The sequence below is a fragment of the Ailuropoda melanoleuca genome, unplaced genomic scaffold (assembly GCF_002007445.2).
Source record: "Ailuropoda melanoleuca isolate Jingjing unplaced genomic scaffold, ASM200744v2 unplaced-scaffold11384, whole genome shotgun sequence".
NCBI classification, from domain to species: domain Eukaryota; kingdom Metazoa; phylum Chordata; class Mammalia; order Carnivora; family Ursidae; genus Ailuropoda; species Ailuropoda melanoleuca.
The window spans coordinates 3,984,947-3,998,387 of NW_023179820.1; the positions used below are offsets into that span (position 1 = coordinate 3,984,947).

Genomic DNA, 13,441 nt, shown 5'->3' on the forward strand with positions numbered 1-13,441 from the left:
GAATCATACAATATTTGTGTTGTTGTTGTTGTTGTTTGTCACAGGCTTATTTCATGTGGCATAATGTCCTCAACGTTCATCTCTGTTGTCTTTCATTTTGTCAATATGATGTATTACATTCAGTGATTTTCAGATACCGAAACATCCTTGCATTCCAGGAATAAATCCCACTTGGTCATGGTGTATGATACTTTTAATGTGGTGTTAAATTCAATTTGCTAGTATTTGGTTGCGAATATTTACATCAACATTCATCAGGGATATTGGTCTATAGTTTCTTGTGTTGTCTTTGTCTGATTTTTATATCAGAGCAATGCTGGCCCCCAATGAATTTTGGAGTATTCCCTCCCCTTTAATTTTTTGGAAGAGTATGAGAAGGATTGGTGTTTTTCTTTACATGCTTGGGAAAATTCAGTCTGTTACTGGGCTTTTCTTTGTTGGGAAGTCTTTAATTACTGATTCAATCCCCTTACTAGTTATTAATCTGTTTAGATTTTCTATTTCTTTATGATTCAGTCTTGGATGGTTGTGTGTTTCTAGAAATTCACTCATTTCTTTTAGGTTATCCAATTGCTTGGCAAATAACTATTCATATTATTAGAATCTCTTTAAAAAGAATTTATTTATTATTTATTTGAGAGAGAGAGAGAGAAAGAGAATGAGTGGGCAGAGGGAGAGGGAGAAACAGGCTCCCCACTGAGCAAGGAAACCCCCCTCCCATGCAGGGCTCCATTGCAGGACCCTGAGATCATGACTTGAGCTGAAGGCAGATGCTTAACCAACTGAGCCACCAAAGCACCCCTATTATAATCTTTTTTTTATTTCTATGACATTAATTATAATGTTGCCTAATTCTGTTTTGATTTTAGTAATGTGAGTTTTCTTATTATTTTTAAAATATAACTAAGGCTTTGTTGGTTTTATTGATCTTTTCAGAAAAGTTCATTTTGTTAATTTTTCTATTTTTTTCTATTCTCTATCCATTTATTAATTCATTTTCTCATATATTCACCCATTCACTTATATACTCATTCTGTTTCATTTCATTTTTCATTATGCTCTAATCTTCATTATTTCCTTCCTTCTGCTAGTTTCAGCGTAGTTTTTTCTTCTTTTTATAGTTCCTTGGAGTATAATGTTGAATTGCTGATTTGAGATCTTTTCAAATGTATTTACCATTATAAACTTCCCCCTCAGCACTACTTTTTCTATGTGTTATATATATGCCATAGTTATATTTTTTTCATTAATCTTGTTACTTTCTAATTTCTTTTGTGATTTTTTCTATGAACCATTTGTTGCTTAAGAGTGAATAGCTTAATTTCTCCTATTTTTGTATTTTTCAGTTTTCTTTTTGTTATTAATTTCTAGTTTAATTTCATTGAGATCAGAAAATTCATTTCCACTTGAGAAGAATGTTGTTGGGAGAGTGTTCTGTATATTGTTTGTTCGGTTCACTTGTTCCACAGTGTTGTTCAAATTTTCTATCTCCTTGTCAATCTTTTGTCTGGTTCTTCGATCATATTGAAAGTGAGGTATTGAAATTTCCTGTTATTATTGTGTTGTTATCTATTTCTCCATTAAATTCCATCAATGTTTGCTACATGTATATGTTATCATTTATGTGGGATATCTTTTTCTATTCTTTCGCTTTCAGCCCATGTGTGGTTTTGGATCTAAAGTGAGTCTTTTATACGTAACATATAGTTGGATCCATTTTTAAAAAGCAGCCTTTCTACCACTTTTGAATGGGAAGTTTAATCTACTTACATTTAAAGTTATTACTGATAGAAAACTTCCTATTGCCATTTTGTTAACTGTTTTGTTTTATAGCTTTTTTCTCTCCTTCATTTTCTCTCTCTTCTTTTTTGCTTTACTGATTTTTTTAGTCACATGATTTGATATCCTTCTAATATTCTTTTGTGTATATTCTATAGCTATTTTCTTCTATTACCATGAAGATTACAGTAAAATCTTAAAATTATAACAATCTATTGTAAGCTGATAACAATTTCAGTTGCATACACTTCAACAAGATCCACTTCAACAAGAAATCATAGATTATTCCATTATAAGCTAGAATATTCACCTAAGTGGTAATTTCACCCCATCCTTGACTCCATCATGTAAAGGTCAATATGGTTAAATGTTATAGAGGTTTAAAACAATGTGCCCCAGTTTTTTATCTGTATAGGCAGTGTTCAGAATGAAAAGCTACAAGAACCTGTTCATAATCTTTATCCCAGACATTTGGTTTAATGGAATGACACCAATGTAAGACTGCTCTTGAACTTTGTTAGAAGGGACCTTACCAAGTATTGTCAACTGTAAATACTGAAGCAAAATTCCAATTAAGTTCTCCTAAGGTTCATGCCCCTCTGCTAAAATGATAATTTATACAACCACCTCCTATATTTTCACTTTAAAGAGAGATCCAGAGAGAAGAAAAAGATGGTGGAGGAGTAGGGGGCCTTTTTTCAGCTCGTCCCCTGACTCGAGCTGGATATAAACCAGACCATCCTGAACACCCACGAAATCAGCCTGAGACACAGGAAGATACATCTGGATCTCTACAAGCAAACACCTCCGGTGCTGGGTATGGAAGTATGAAGCAGGGAGCTGTGAATCTGGGAACAGATATCAGAGGATAAATGGAAGGGGAAGGGAGCTGCCGTGCTCTGGTGCTGGGAAGCAGTAGGATCCAGCACTGGGGAGCAGGCAGACTTGGGGACTGGTAGCCTTCAGGAAACAAGACTGAAACTGGGACCTTCAGAGCACACACTCAAACCAGTCTGAAACTGGGAACTCAGGAGCCCACATGTGACCAGACTGAAAACTGGAGCACCGGAAGGTGCACTCAAACCACACTGAAACAGGGAGCTCAGAAATGTGCACGGTAACTGGGGGTAGCCGGTGGTATTAGAAGCACAAAGGACAGAGACCTGCCAGCCCTGGGAGCAAGGATTGGAAGAACGGCTGTGGGGCAGGCAACTCGAAATGCTGCAGGGTTTTTAGCAGCACCGACAGAAATAGAGTTAGAGTGGCCAGGAGAGCTCAGTGAAGAGCAGACTGTGATCTCTCTGTTTTGAGACAGTGGCTTGGGTATGGCCACTGCTGCTCTGACTCTCAGAAGAGTCACAGAAAGCTGCCAGGGAAGGCCACCAGAGAACAAAAGCACAGAAAAACCAGTTCTCACAGCACCCACCCCCGCACAGGGAACAGGGCAACTCTACCCAAACAGGGTTGCCTGAGTATCAGACCGGCAGGGCCCTCCCCCAGAAGGCAGGCTGAAAAAACAAGAACCTCACATACCTAAAGTCCCTATAAAACAAGTACACCTTGCTTGGGTCCTAGTCAATAAACTGGGCTCTGTACATCCCCGCAAATACACCCCATCAGAATGACAAGGAGATGGAAACCCCAACAAAGGAAAGAAACAGAGACTGGGCCTCTGCAACAGAACTAATGGATATGGATATAACCAAATTGTCAGACATGGAGTTCAGAGTAACAATGGTCAAGAAGATGTGTAGGCTTGAAAAAATATTAACAAAAAAATTAACGAGAATATAGAATCTCTAAGGGTGGAAATGAAAGCAAATCTGGCAGAAATTAAGAATGCTATGAATCAAATGCAGTCTAAACTGGATGCTCTGACGTCCACCATAAACAAGGCAGAAGAACAAATTAGTGAGTTGGAAGATGAGATGATAGAAGAGAAGGAAAAAGAGGTAATATGGCTTAAAAAACTCAATTTCAAGAAATTAGAATACAGGAGATTATTGACTCAATGAAACTTTCCAATGACAGAATCATCAGCATCTTGAGGGGGCGGAGAAAGAGAGAGGTCTAGATGAGATATTTGAACAACTTGTAGCTGAGAACTTCTCTAATCTATTAAAGGAAACAAGCATTCGTGTCCAAGAGGCAGAGAGGACCCCTCCCAAGATCAATGAGAACAGACCAACACCGTGTCACATAATAGTATAATTCGCAAACCTTAGATCCAAGAAAAAATCTTGAAAGCGACCAGGGAGAAGAGAATCCTCACATATAGAGGGAGGAACATCAGAATAATGTCAGACCTGTCTACAGAGACCTGGCAAGCCAGAAAAAGCTGGCAAGACATACAGAGCACTAACTGAGAAGAACATGCAGCCAAGGATTCTTTATCCAACAAGGCTGTCATTCAGAATGGATGGAGAGACAAGGACCTCCCAAGACCGGCAGAAACTGAAAAAATATGTGACCATCAAGCCAGCCCTACAAGAAATACTAAGGGGGGGGTTCTATAAAAGTAAAAAAAAAAAAAAAAAAAAAAACNAAAAAAAAAAAAAAAAAAAACCAAGACTGATACAGGACAGAAATAAACAATCTATAGAAACAAAGACTTCACAGGCAGCATGACATCATTAAAATCATATCTCTCAATAATCACTCTCAATGTTAATGGCCTAAATGCTCCCATAAAATGCCACAGGGTTGCAGATCAGACAAAAAGACAAGACCCATCCATATGCTGTCTACAAGAGACTCATTTTGAACCTAAAGATACATACAGACTGAAAGTGAAGGGATGGAGAACCATTTTTCATGCCAATGGACCTCAAAAGAAAGGTGGGGTAGCTATTCTCATATCAGACAGATTAGATTTTAACTGTAGTTAGAGATACAAAATGACACTATATTATTCTTAAAGGCTGTACCCAACAAAAGAATCTAACAATTATAAATATCTATGCCCCCAACAGGGAGTAGCCAGATACACAAACCAACTCTTAACCAGAATAAAGAGACATATAGATAATATGCGTTAATAGTAGGGAACCTCAACCCTCCGTTCTCAGCAATAGACAGATCATCTAAGCAGAAAATCAACAAAGAAACAAGAGCTTTGAATGACATACTGGACCAGATGGACCTCATAGATAGATACAGAACACTACACCCCAGAACAACAGAATACTCATTCTTTTCGAATGCACATGGAACTTTCTCCAGAATAGACCATATACAGGGTCACAAAACAGGTCTCAACTGATACCAAAGGAATGAGATTATTCCCTCCATATTCTCAGACCACAATGCTTTGAAACTGGAACTCACTTACAAGGAAAAATTTGGAAGAAACTCAAACACTTGGAAACTAAGAACCATCCTGTTTAAGAATGATTGGGTAAACCAGGGAATTAAAGAAGAACTTAAGCAATTTATGGAAACCAATGAGAACGAAAACACATCAGTCCAAAACCTATGGGACACTGCAAAGGTAGTCCTAAGGAGAAAATACATAGCCATCCAAGCCTCACTCAAAAGAATAGAAAAATCTAAAATGCAGTTTTTATATTCTCACCTTAAGAAGCTGGAGTGAGAACAGAAGTACAGGCCTAACACATGAACGAGAAGGCCGTTGATCAAGATTAGAGCAGATCAATGAATTAGAAACCAGGAGCATAGTAGAGCAGATTGACAATACTAGAAACTGGTTCCTTGAAAGAATTAATAAGATCGATAAGCCACTGGCCAGACTTATTCAAAAGAATAGAGAAAGGACCCAAATTAATAAAATTATGAATGAAAGGGGAGAGATCATGACCAATACCAAGGAAATAGAAACAAACATTAGAAACTATTATCAACAACTATATGCCTATAAATTAAACAACTTGGAAGAAATGGATGCCCTCCTGGAAACCTATAAACTACCAAGACTGAAACAGGAAGAAAGTGATTATTTAAACAGACCGATTATTTATGAAGAGATTGAAGCAGTGATCAAAAACCTCCCAAAAAACAAGAGTCCAGGACCTGACGGATTCCCCAGAAAATTCTACCAAACATTCAAAGAAGAAATAATACCTATTCTCCTGAAGCTGTTTCAAAAAATAGAAACAGAGGGAAAACTACCAAATGCATTCTATGAGGCCAGTAATACCTTGATCCCAAAACCAGGCAAAGACCCATCAAAAAGAAGAATTATAGACTGATATACATGATGAATGTGCATGCCAAAATTCTCAACAAGATCGTAGCTAATAGGATCCAGAAATACATTAAAAGAATTATCCATCATGACCAAGTGGGATTCATCCCTGGGATGCAAAGGTGGTTCAACATTCACAAATCGATCAGTGTGATAGATCACATTAATAGGAGAAGAAATAAGAACCATATGATCCTTTCAAATGATGCAGAAAAAGCATTTGACAAAATACAGCATCCTTTCTTGATTAAAACCCTTCAGAGTGTAGGGATAGAGGGCACATTCCTCAATTTCATAAAAACCATCTATGAAAAGCCTATAGTGAATATCATTCTCAATGGAAAAAAGCTGAAAACCCTTCCCTTAAGATCAAGAACACCCTTGCCATTATTGTTCATCATAGTACTAGATGTCCTAGCAACAGCAATCAGACAACAAAAAAGAATAAAACGTATTCAAAATTGGCAAAGAAGTCAAAGTCTCTCTCTTCACAGATGACATGATACTTTATATGGAAAACCCAAAAGACTCCACCCCCAAATTACTAGAACTCATACAACAATTCAGTAATGTAGCAGGATACAAAATCAATGCTCAGAAATCAGTTGCATTTCTATACATGAACAATGGGACTGAAGAAAGAGAAATTGGGGAATCAATTCCATTGCAATAGCACCAAAAAACATATGATATCTCGGAATAAACTTATCCAGAGAGGTAAAGGATCTATACTCTAAAAACTACAGAACACCAATGAAAGACATTGAAGAAGAAACAAAAAGATGGAAAAACATTCCACGCTCATGGATCTGAAAAATAAACATAGTTAAAATGTCTATGCTACCCAGAGCAATTCACACTTTCAATGCCATCCCAATCAAAATACCAATGACATTTTTCAAAGTGCTGGAACAAGCAATCCTAAAATTTGTATGGAATAAGAAAAGACCCTGACTCCAAGGAAATGTTGAAAAAGAAAAGCAAAGCTAGGAGCATCACGTTGCCTGATTTAAGCTGTGCTACAAAGCTGTGATCACCGAGACAGCATGGTACTGGCACAAAAACAAACACCTAGACCAATGGAACAGAATAGAGACTCCAGAAATGGACCCTCAGCTCTTTGGGCAACTAATCTTTGACAAAGCAGGAAAAAACATCCAGTGGAAAAAAGTCAGTCTCTTCAATAAATGGTGCTGGGAAAATTGGACTCCTATATACAAAAGAATGAAACTTGACCACTCTCTCACACCATACACAAAGCTAAACTCCAAATGGATGAACGACCTTGATGGGAGACAAGAATCCAACAAAATCCTAGAGGAGAACATAGGCTGTAACCTCTTCGAGAACTGTCACAGCAACTTCTTTCATGACACATCTCCAAAGGCAAAAGAAACAAAAGAAAAATGAACTTTTGGGACTTCATCAAGATAAAAAGTTTCTGCACAACAAAGGAAGCAGTCATCACAACAAAGAGGTAACCCACAGAATGGGAGAAGATATTTGCAAATGAAACTACAGAGAAAAGGCTGGTATCCAAGATCTACAAAGAACTTCTCAAACTCAATACCCAAGAAACAAATAATCAAATAAAAAAATGGGCAGAAGATATGAACAGACACTTTTCCAGTGAAGACATACAAATGGCTAACAGACACATGAAAAAATGTTCAAAATCATTAGCCATCAGGGAAATTCAAATCAAAACCACATTGAGATACCACCTTATGCCAGTTAGAATGGCAAAAATTGACAAGGCAGGAAACAACAAATGTTGGAGAGGATGTGGAGAAAGGGGATCCCTCTTACACTGTTGGTGGGAATGCAAGTTGGTATAGCCACTTTGGAAAACAGTGTGGAGTTCCCTTAAAAAGTTAAAAATAGAGCTGCCCTGTGATCCAGCCATTGCACTATTGGGTATTTACCCCAAAGATACAGACGTAGTGAAAAGAAGGGCCATATGCACCCCAGTGTTCATAGCAGTATTGTGCACAATAACTAAACTGTGGAAGGAGCCAAGATGCCCTTCAACAGACGAATGGATAAAGAAGATGTGGTTCATATATACAATGGAATATTACTCAGGCATCAGAAAGAATGATTACCCAACATTTGCAGCAACATGGATGGGACTGGAGGAGATTATGCTAAGTGAAACAAGTCAAGCAGAGAAAGACAATTATCATGGTTCCACTCATTTGTGGAACATAAGGAGTAGCAAGGAGATCAGTAGGAGAAGGAAGGGAAGAATGAAGGGGGGGTAAATAGAAGGGGGGATGAACCATGAGAGACTATGGACTCTGGGAAACAAGCTGAAGGTTTCAGAGGGGAGGGGCGTGGGGGATTGGACTAGGCCAGTGATGGTTATTAAGGAGGGCACATATTGCATGGAGCACTGGGTCTTATACACAAACAATGAATCATGGAACACTACATCAAAAACTAATGATGTACTGTATGGTGACTAACATAACATAATAAAAAATTTAAAAAATAAAATAAAATAAACAGAGATCCAAATGTAAGAATCTCTTGAGAGGCTCATGAAGCGGGTAGTGCTAAGAAGTTTCAATCAAACAGGATACTGGTAAATGTGAATAGCTTCCATCCACAATTTTTTGACCAAGACTCCTGAACTCAGGATCCTTGGAATACTACAATATTTTTTGGTTTTTTTACTTTCTTTGCATGACAATATTTTTGTTTATTAATTTAAGGTTTTGATTGCTAAATATGATTCCTAATTTTCCCCTATCATGTCATTTCAACACAACCAAAAAAGAACTATTTCTGATAAACTATTCTCAATAGCATTTAAATAGTATATAAATTTCAACTGACCACTCTTGCTAAAACTCTGTCTATATGCTATCTTTGTCAAAGTGTTTTAGTGCTGCAGAACTCTGGATATGGTTTTACACCTAATAGCTTTCTGTTTGATTTCCTTCCATATAATCTAGTAAAAATTCCTTAGACATGGGGACTTTCTGTAGTTTTGAAGAGGAAATTGACCATTTAAGTCCTCAATCATATATAAAATGGGTACTAAATTTTTATTATTCGTAGCCATGTAACAATTGAATAAGACAATGTAAGTGTGAGTTCTATAATCTGTAAAATATTGTATAAAATGTGGGAAGATAAAATTTTACTTGCACACCTCACCATTTTCCTAGGGTAATGGGCACACACACCTCTTTCTTGGACCTACGTCTACACTAAAGAAAACTAATGGACATTCCTTTGCTAAGGCAACGGGAAGAAACAGAAATTTCGTTTTTGCATATCAATGTACCAGATTTATGATAGCAAGTAGTCAATCTTGGCAACAGAATAGTTAGTTAAACTCCCACAAATATGACTTTAAATAGTTGCATATGTTTGTGTTAGCAAGAAAGAAAATGTAGAAGGATATATGGTTAGTTAAGGTTGGTGATATTGCCTTAATATATAGGAAGGAAAGAAAGAAAGAGAAGAGAACTATAAATAATATACAGTTTGTCTTGTAGGGTTACTATGTGCTAGGTATTGTGTCAAGCATTTGATCTACATTACCTTTTTATACTATGAGTATGAAATAGGTACTATTATTTTACATATTAGGAGAATAATTTATATATTAGGAGAATGTAATGTAAATATATCCTTTAATATGTAAAAAATAAATATAGTAGAGATGAAATTTGAAACTGAGAAATCTGCCTCAAAAATCAAGTGGTAGTCTGAATCACTAGGATATATGAATTTTTAAAAATTGTTTATTTTCATATGCTTTTCCCTAAAGCTGGTACAATGATGGAAATTTTCCTTTCCTTACCTCTCCTTTGTACAGAATCTGTCCAGGTCTCAACTACATCACTATGTTGAAGGAAAAATTCTGTGGAAATAATTGACTGACAACCTGACAGATACTTAAAAAGACCAGAGGGTCTCTAGAAGAAATATTCCATGCAGAAGTGGTTGAAAGAAATCATGAATGAAACAAGAAATGATTAGGAGAAATTAAAAAATTATTTCAGATTTCCGGTTTCAGCCCTGGCATGTAAAGAGCTTGGAAGTCACTACCCCCACACATACAATAAGAAAAAGCTAGACAACTCCAAAATCAAAAACTTTGCAGTGTCCCATCAGAGAACTGAGACTGTGCAAAATTTGACCCCACAAAGTCTGGAGTAAATCTGGCAAATCTAGAGAATCAGATCTCAGGTCTACTCGTGGAGAGCAGAGTCACTAAAACCACAAACTAACAGGATCCCTTCATTGGTAAATTTGACTAATTTCTCGAGGTGGAGTGTAGACTGGCTTGAGAAGGAGGAGCTACTGGTAATTGCAGTCGTAGGGGAATCCCCACAAATACAAGGAACCCCACTAAGTTCTCATGGTGAAGAGCCAAAAAATGTCTCCTTGTGAGTCTTACAGGGAAAAGGAAGAGAAATCGTAAAATAACCCAGAGCACTCTATATAACAAATAAATACTCTGGGGGTGGAGGGAGATTTTACCAAAACCTTATAGCAACTCAGGAAAAGGCCTGCCTCCCACTTCAGCTTCTTTTATATTTCTTTCTATGTTACTAAAAAAAGGTAAAAAACAACAACAGCAACAACAACAAAAACCCAAAACCCCTTTGCCATTGAAGAAACACTTGTGAAGGTCACAGTCCAGAGACACAGGTCCACTATAAGGTTATAGAATACTTCCCTTGCCTGACACCTTAACACCACACCAATTGGGATCCATCTGAAGGAGCTTAAGTGCAGACTGTCTCAGAGAACAGGTACATAGGGACTCCAAAATCTAGAAGGGAAATAAAAATGAGGAGAATAGAAGAATTTGAAGTCTCTGGTACCTAAACCTACAGCAAATGTTAAACACAACTCAAATTCTAGATGTATTATCATAAATCCTCACACTAAAGACCTGTTTAACTCAATTCCAATTACCCAACATGATATGCCAAATAGCAAGAAAATCAATGTATAAAGAGAAAAATTTAGAAACAGATAGAATATGTCATAGGTGATGGGATTGTCAAGCAGCAGATTTAAAATAACTAGAATAGTACCTTAAAGGCTATAAGGGGAAAAATACACAGCATTTAAAAATGGATGAAAACAACCAATACAAGGCAACTCAAAAAAATAATCAAAAGGCAAAGTTTGAACTCAAAATGACTAAAGAATGCCTTAGATGGTCTCGTCACTCAACTGGACAAGACCAAGGAAAGAAGAAGTTAGCTTGAAGACAGGTTATTAGAAAATTCCCAAACTGAGAAACAGATTTTAAAAAGAAAAAAAAATGTCCTGGAACATCCAAGAAATTTGTCACAATTTTATAATTACATAATGGGAATATCAGGGAAAAAAAGAAGAAAAGTAAATGGAGCAAAATATGTTGTGAAGTAATAATAAAAGAGAAGTTTCCAAATGAATGATAGGCACAAAACCACAGACCCGAGAAGATCAAGGAACACCAAGCAGTAGAAATACCAACTTTAAAAAACAAAAATGTAGACCTAGGTGAATTATATTCAAACTGCAGAAAACCAAAGAAAAAGATGACTTTGAAAGAAGAAAATGGAAGAAAATCACCTAACCTACAGAGAACAAAGACAAGAGTATAAGGTCTGTAGCATAAATATGGTAAAAGAGGGGAAAATTACATTGAATATCGTGTCCAAGTTCAGCATTATGTATTTTGAGAAGTGAGTGCTTTGGTCACTATCACTGATGTCTGGAACTCTGAGGGCCACATGGAGTGCCTTGATGAGGCCTTGTACTGTGACGTTAGTACATGTAGATTACTATTTAATATATTGATTTATATTTTGTTTGTCTGTTAGGTAAGAGATTCCCAGAACTCTTTACCCCAAGTGGGGTGACCTTGGACAAGGGGTCGTTATTGCTGCCATTGGCCAGACCAGACATCTAGAACATTAGTACTGGACCAGGAATCTATAAAATTATTCAAGTAGTGCTATGCAGCCATCCATAATGTGTATGAACTCCCATTACTCTTCATTCAGTTGACCTCAAGGGACATCCCATAGCCAAGGAGTCTGGAAGAGATATGACTACCTTCTAGAGTGTGGTGCATGGCAAGGTACTGAGGAAAGGGAAGATAAATCCCTCCTATAGGTGGATATAGGGCCCAAGTTTGGCTCCATCCTTCATAAGCAGGCCTTGGTGGCCATTCTAAATGATAAGCATGCTCCTTTGTTGACCAAAGGCACAATAGGCAACTGGGTACAAAGCGTTACAGCCTCTGGGCCTCTATTTTGAGAACAGTATGTTGCCAGTGATTCCACACTAATGACACAAGCAGTTTCTTGCATCAGAAGCTCATAGTCAAAATACAGCTATCATGGGTGTTCCAGAGAGGAGGTTGCTAAAGCCTCCTCAGTGAAGAATTCTCTTGAGGAGGCACTAGTGGGAATGACTGTTGTATTGCAATTTTGACATATTTTAGAGCCGTTGTAGAGTCCCCAGTTAAGGAGGGCTTATTTGCAAGTAAAAACATATAAGGACTTAAGTAAAATTTGGAAGTGAGAGACAGGCTGTCTTCAGAAGCTGAAACAGTGGAAAAGTTGTCAGACTTGTTTTAATGTCATGAGCACTGACAGGACCAACAACTGTTTCTCAGTGACAGCAAGTATGTCACAATCCTTGATTTACCAGAACAGATTTAACGAAGTTTGTAAAACCTAATGTATATCCATGTTTTTTGTGAGTTCTCTATGAGTGGTTGTATATCCTGAATGAATGTATCAAATGAATGTCCCCGAAAGAGGATATAATGAGTGTGATGTCGTGCCTCTGCTCCTGGACAAAGTTGAGTGAAGTTAAGCTCTTGCTTGCAAAGATTGTGTGGTGTCAAGGCTTTGAGGGACCCCATGGGCAGACAGAATTGAAAGAAAACTTCAGTTAAGGGGCTGTTGAAAGAACACTGAGCAGAACATATTAGCGAAATCTATAACAGAAATGTTACCAGTTGCTGATGAGATGGAGTCAGTAATTTCAATGATATTGTGTAGGGGGGTTTCAGAAGGAGCCACAGCATTATTGCAGGAGTCTACTCTGAGAAGCCGCTTTTTCTTTCTGTTTAAGAACAAGCCAAATCAGACTGAATAAAGAAGCAGTGAGGATAATTAGCTTTAAAAAAATTAAAAAGGCTTAAATAGTGGGTTTAAATGCTTGAAATCTGTTTTAATTTGCATTGGGCCATAACATATTCACCGCGGGAAGATCTATGGGGTCCTATTTTATCAAGACGACTTGAAGTTCCAAAGATCAATTTAATTTTAACTTACTACTCTTTGGGTAACAGTGATGCGCACTCTGAGGTATTTCACTGTAATGAGTTCTACAGTAGTGCAGAATTTAGGCAAGACAATAGTCCTGATGGTCAAGCAGAGGCACATCAAGTTGTACTCTATTTTATATTTTGTAAGTCCTTCAGGA

At 37.3% G+C, this 13,441-nt stretch overlaps 1 pseudogene; it reads right to left on the reverse strand.

Annotated features, from left to right (window-relative positions):
* Window positions 1–13,441, reverse strand: part of LOC100466734 — a 92,108-nt pseudogene that overhangs the window by 69,958 nt on the left and 8,709 nt on the right.